Here is a 5897-nt window from a genome sequence, read left to right as displayed (position 1 = left end):
AAAAGGACAACCAAAAGGTGGTAAAGTGTGGTAAACATCATAAAGGGAGAACAATTTCCCAAAGCCAAATGCGTAACCATTGCAAAAGCTCGAAGCTTCTTCAAAAAAGTAAAAGATACAAACTTAAAAAAAAGGAGGTTTGGTAAAAAGGGGCCAAAGGAGAAATTTTTCCAGAGGCAAAGCAACATGCCGTGTGGTATTTGTACAGCCTTTGCTTCAGCCCTTGACCACCCTCCTTCCTGCCATCCCTTGCCCCCAAATCTTTTTACACCAACACGTACCACTCCCTTTAAACCCTCAGCCCAAAAATTTGGGAAAATTGCCTTGGTGAGTTTTTCCATAGAAAAAAATAGGAGTGGGGGTCATTAGGGACTCCTCCTCCCAAAGAAGGTTTTTGGACCCTTTTCATTAAGGCCCAGAGGCCTAACGGTGACAGCTCCAGCTCCCAAATACATCCCAGGAGCATCTGCGTAGGCAGAAGCCCCTAAAGCACGGTTAGGTTTGCTTTTTTGCCCGGGCAAAAAAATCCTGACCCGTTAAAAAGAATTCTCAAGAGGGGGTTTTTTGGAGCTGTAAGGGGGGCCCTCCGGGCCTAAACGGGAAGCTCTAGCTGCCACCACATCCACGGGGGCCTCCGCTGCTAGGAGAATGCCCTGAAGCAAAGGTCGGTCCTCCTTTCCCCAGCAAAGAAATCCAAACCTGCCAAAGGAACCCTGAGGAAACTTTTCCACAGGTAAACAACCCTTAAAAAGATACTCCCAGACCGGGAAAAGGGGACGCTTAAAGGGGGGGGGGGGGGAAAACCCTTAAAGCTTTAAAGGGTGGTTAAGAACTGGATCCCAATCCAATAAACTGTAAAGGGAAATTTCTGCAAAATGGGAAGAACTACATCTGATAGCTTTATGTAACACAGTTTGTGTATGCCTACTAGAGATTATGACCTGGGAAAATCATCCCATTTCCCTGAGGGGATTACACTTGCATCCATCTCCTCCTCCCATAACCCAAACTAGTATTTAGAAGATTATTTGGGGCAGTTCCCACATCCTTTTCTAATTTTGGGAGATTTCAAAGGAGACACCTCTGGGGAGCATTTTGGCAACCTAAAGGGAAAGGGCCTTGGATTTTTTTGAACAGGATACCCCCACATTTAAAAGTTCAAAACTGGGACATTTCCAATAAAAATATAAATTTGGGGTTCACTGATCACATTTTGATTCCCTTGGCATGCCCGGGAAGCTTACAGGGAAGTGACCATTTCCCAAAATATTTTAGAGGCAGCGAATGGTATTCCAGCCAATGGAGTGCAAAGATGGCTTTTGAACATGCGGACGGAATTTTTTAGATCAACTGAGTTTTTCCAAGGTCTGAAATGATTTTCAAACGTTTAAAGATGTGTTAATCATTTCACATCACAATTCACCCTTGCAGAAGAAGCACCTTTCCCCAAAAGTAGCAGGTATACCATTGCCCTTTGGGTACCATGATGGCCCGTAATGAAGAAACTGTCAGAGCAAGAAAAGCTGCATTAAGGCATGATGCTTAATGCATGATGCCTCAGTGATGTAACCTTCATCCATTACAAAAAGATCCAAGCCAAGACCAGGCAAGTGCTAAAGGAGACTAGATTGATTATGGAGACAGTAGTTTCCAATTTAAACCCCTGGGACCCCTTAGTATATTTTGGGAAAGGCACACCTTGTCACCCCCTGCTTGGAAGATAGAAACATAACCCTCACAGACAAAAGAGATGTTGAAAAGAGCCACTAAATCCATGGCAGAGACGCCTTTTGAGCATTTTACATACCCGTTTCTCCCTCTTCGGGTTTAAAGGAAAAAACCCCAGGTGTTATCAGTAGGACTGCAGCAGAATTTCATACAACTTCCTTTTTTGCAAAAGGGAGGAAGCATGGCATACTCTAAGCTTTATGGTTGGTTTACGAGGAGCTTTGCCTACCTTCATACAAAGCTTCCTTATGAACGGAATTTAATTGGGTGGGAAAAGTTTCTCTAACCTGGAAGATACCGGGAAAGGGGGTCCCATAGGGGAGTGTTTTAAGGTTTTTCCCAATGCTGTCTCATGTAATCTGTAGTGGATGACTTACACTGTATGCTCAGGGGGAAGCTTACGGATGTAAAAGGGCACATGCAGATGCAACGGGGGGCAACATTCATGGTTGTACGTGGGCTTTGGGGGGATCCCAAGACCCATTAACAGTCGTAATGTAGTGGAAAGATGTGCAACATTCTCAGAAAAAAGCATATGTGGGGTCTCCCCCTATACACTGAAAAATGTATTGGGGAGAATGTACAAGGGGGTCTTATTAGTTCCTTTTGGAGACCGCTTTTTTCAATAAAATTTAGGAGCATAATGTTTATGCAAAAATTTTTTTAAACCATAAGCATTAGTATTTAGTTTTGTTTTTTAAATTATTTACTGTTTTTTAAAGATTTTTATTGATATATTTTAAAATTTTTAATTTTTTAAATATTTCTTTTAACAATGATTTACCACAATGACCTACTGGACATGGCAGAAAATTTTAAAAATAACAATAAATAAATCCATCAGTTACACCCCTCTCTGTCATTAGACTTTTTGCAGGCCCCCTTGTGCCCATCCGGATACTGGGCCCTTGCAGTCCCGGCTAAGCTGTGGGGGATCTCAGGCAGCGGAGACCCAAAAGTATAAAGCCGGGCCCCACCGGGTGTGGACATTCCTTGGCACTGTACAATTCTGCCCCTTAGTACCCGGGGAAAATTGGGCAACTGGGGGGAGGGGGGCCTTGCCGCCCCCCTCCCCCCAGAAACTCCCCAGCAATACCCAAAAAAGGGTTTATGATGGGGGGGGGGGGCCCTGTCCCACCCCCCAGAAAAGTAAGGCACTTAGGTAGGGTTTGGGGGTAAATGTTGGAACGCAGGAGGGGAAGAGAGTTCTTGTCCTGCCTGGCCCTGTCAGGCCCAAAACCCACCATAGGCAGTGGGGAAACCCAAAGGGGAACCCCCCCAGGTGGACGGGGGCCCCAAACTGCCAACCCCTTAATTGGGGCAGCATTGGCGGGGAGAAAAAGGGGTGCATACACCCAGAGCGCCGCCCGAGGTTTTAACCTCGGGCGGCTATCGGGAAAGACACCAAAACCAGTCCTTCGGCAGGATGAGCGGTTACCCCCACCATCGAGGAATTGGAGTTTTTGGGGGTTGGGGTGGTCCCTTCTCAAAGTGAGAAGACTGGCAGGGGCATAAAAAGTACGGGTAGGTACACCTATATGGCTGGGCCGCAGTGAGGTCATCACCTCCAGTGAGTAGCCATAGCCATCTCCACCGATTAAACCCTCGATAGTTGAGGAAAACACGGTTGAGGGGTATTATGGCTTGAGACTGAAGCATATTTTGGCTTCATATCTCTTTTTTCGTTTACACTCCTACTGATTTTTGCAAACCGATGTAAAAGAGGTGTTATACCCCAAACTCACACCCTGACAGAAAATTGCACCTGGTGAGATATTCGCATTGTTCTGGGTGACTTCAATGCAATGCGGTGATTGGGTTAGCTACGAGCTGTCTGTCAGCCCCCATGGCTAGGGAGCTGATCCCAGCAGCGAGAACAGCCTTCTTTTCCAGGACTTTGCTAGGTCCCAGAGAATGAGGATCGCTGGACATGGTATAGCCATACATGTATAGTGGCCAGGCAGATTGACCACATTCTTGTTAGCATGCAGTGGAGGATCCTCCAGAACTGTAGAATTTACTGGAGAGCCAAATTCTGTTACACTGACCATAGGCTGGTTATAAATACCCTACAGGTCCAATTCAAAACTCCCCATCCCTCCTGCAGAGTTACATGCCATCCTTACAGCAGTTAAAATGACTAGAGATCTTATGAACCATTCTGTTGTGATATATTGTGACTCTCGTAGTGCCTTGCAAGCAATCAAGAGCTTAAACTCATCACATCCAGTATTGAGGGAGGTTCAAGATTGGCTTGCACTGATGTCAACACGTAAAAAGATAGCTCTATGTTGGGTGCCAGCGCATGTTGGTGTCAGTGGGAATGAGCGAGCTGATCAGAAGGCCAAGGCAGCTGCTGCTCAGCCTTGTGATGCTCGTTTTCCTCTCCCACACACCGACCTGAAACCCAGCATCAGAAGTTGTCTTCGTGATAAATGGAGGGAAAAATGGAGGCATACCTCCAGAAACAAACTGCGAGACATTAGAGATGACCTTGGCAGTTGGGCAACTAGCATCCATCCCAACCGAAAAGTGGAAGTTGTATTAACAAGACTAAGAATCGGGCACACAAGACTGACTCATGGGCCAATGATGTCTAAAAATGAAGCACTTTGTGAAGGATGCCAAGAGCCATTAACGATCGCACATGTATTGGAAAGATGTGCAACATTCTCAGACCAAAGACGTATGTACTTGTCTCCCCCATATACACTGAAAAATGTATTGGGGGAAGATTGTGACATAGAGGGTCTTATTAATTTCCTTAGGGAGACTAATATTTTCAATAAAATCTAATTATGCATAATGTTTATGCAATCATTTTATGCACTTAGAGCATAATATTTATGTTTTGATTTTTAATCTATTTATTGTTATTTGTAAGATATTTATTGATAATTTTTAAAGTTTTAAACATTTTAATATTTCTAGTTAACAAGGTATTCGCCGCTAATGACCTTAGCTGTTGACGCGGCAGATAATTTTAAATAATCAATCCCCATCCCTCCAGTGGCCATGTTTCACTTGGACAGACTGAGGGAGAAGGAGTGTGGCCTTGAGTTCACCATGGCAGTCTCTGATTGATTCACAGATTTTGATAACCTGACGGACCCAGTTGTTCTGTGGGAGTTCTTCAAGCACAAAACACTCAAAGCAGCACAGGATTCCATTGGCATACGCCTGAGGGCAAGGCAGAATTCCATCACCCTGGAGACATTGGAGGCCACTGAAACATGTCGCATGGCTTGGCTGAATGGCAGTCAGCTCTTGCATCACTCTTTGGCTCAGACACTATACAGAAGGGACAAGGAACAGTTCATCAGGAATCTTGCTGAGGAGGTTGAAGGACATTTCTTGGTAAATGACCTTCCTGCTGAACTCTAAGCCCTCTTCGCAGATGACTGCAGTCTGCTCAGTGGATTGACAGATCATTTCAGATCATATTGGGGTTTGTGAGCAGTTGAGCAGTTGTACCTGGTAGACCCTCTAACAGTTAGCTTGGATGCAAATGGTATCACAATACCTGTGCTTGACCCACCCATCAACAAAGAACGTCCTACCTTAACGGAGATTAGGATGGAGATTTCCAAGCTGAAGTGTGGGAAAGCTGCAGGCATATGTGATATCCCTTCTGAACTTCTAAAAGCTGGGGGAGAGCCTATGGCTCTTGGCTTGCATACATTCTTGACTGCCATCTGGCAGTCTGGTACCATTCCCCCTGACCTGATGAGGGGCATGGTTATCCCTCTCTGGAAGGGGAAAGGAGATCCTTGGGACTGTAGCAACTACTGTGGCATTACACTGCTCAGCATACCAGGCAAAGTATGACCATGACCGCCTACTAAGGCATCAGAGAGTGGAGTAGTCAGGATTCACTCCTGGCAAGTCCACAATAAACTATATCTTAGTGCACTGAGTAATTGTGGAACGCCGTTGTGAGTTTGGTCGTGGGTTGCTTGCAGCCTACATGGACCTCAAGAAGGCTTTTGACTTGGTGCATCAAGAACTGCTATGGGAGATTCTGAGACTCAGAGGAATTCCGACACAGATTATTGGCCTAATAGCAAGCCTATATACCAGTACTGTAAGTGGAGCAACAGTGTAATATCAAGGTCTCAGAACTTGACTTTGCCTATGTGTTGCTATCCTATCTGAGTCCTGAGTCATTG

The sequence above is a fragment of the Penaeus monodon genome, chromosome 26, assembly GCF_015228065.2.
Source record: "Penaeus monodon isolate SGIC_2016 chromosome 26, NSTDA_Pmon_1, whole genome shotgun sequence".
Lineage (NCBI taxonomy): Eukaryota > Metazoa > Arthropoda > Malacostraca > Decapoda > Penaeidae > Penaeus > Penaeus monodon.
This window is presented reverse-complemented; position numbering follows the sequence as displayed.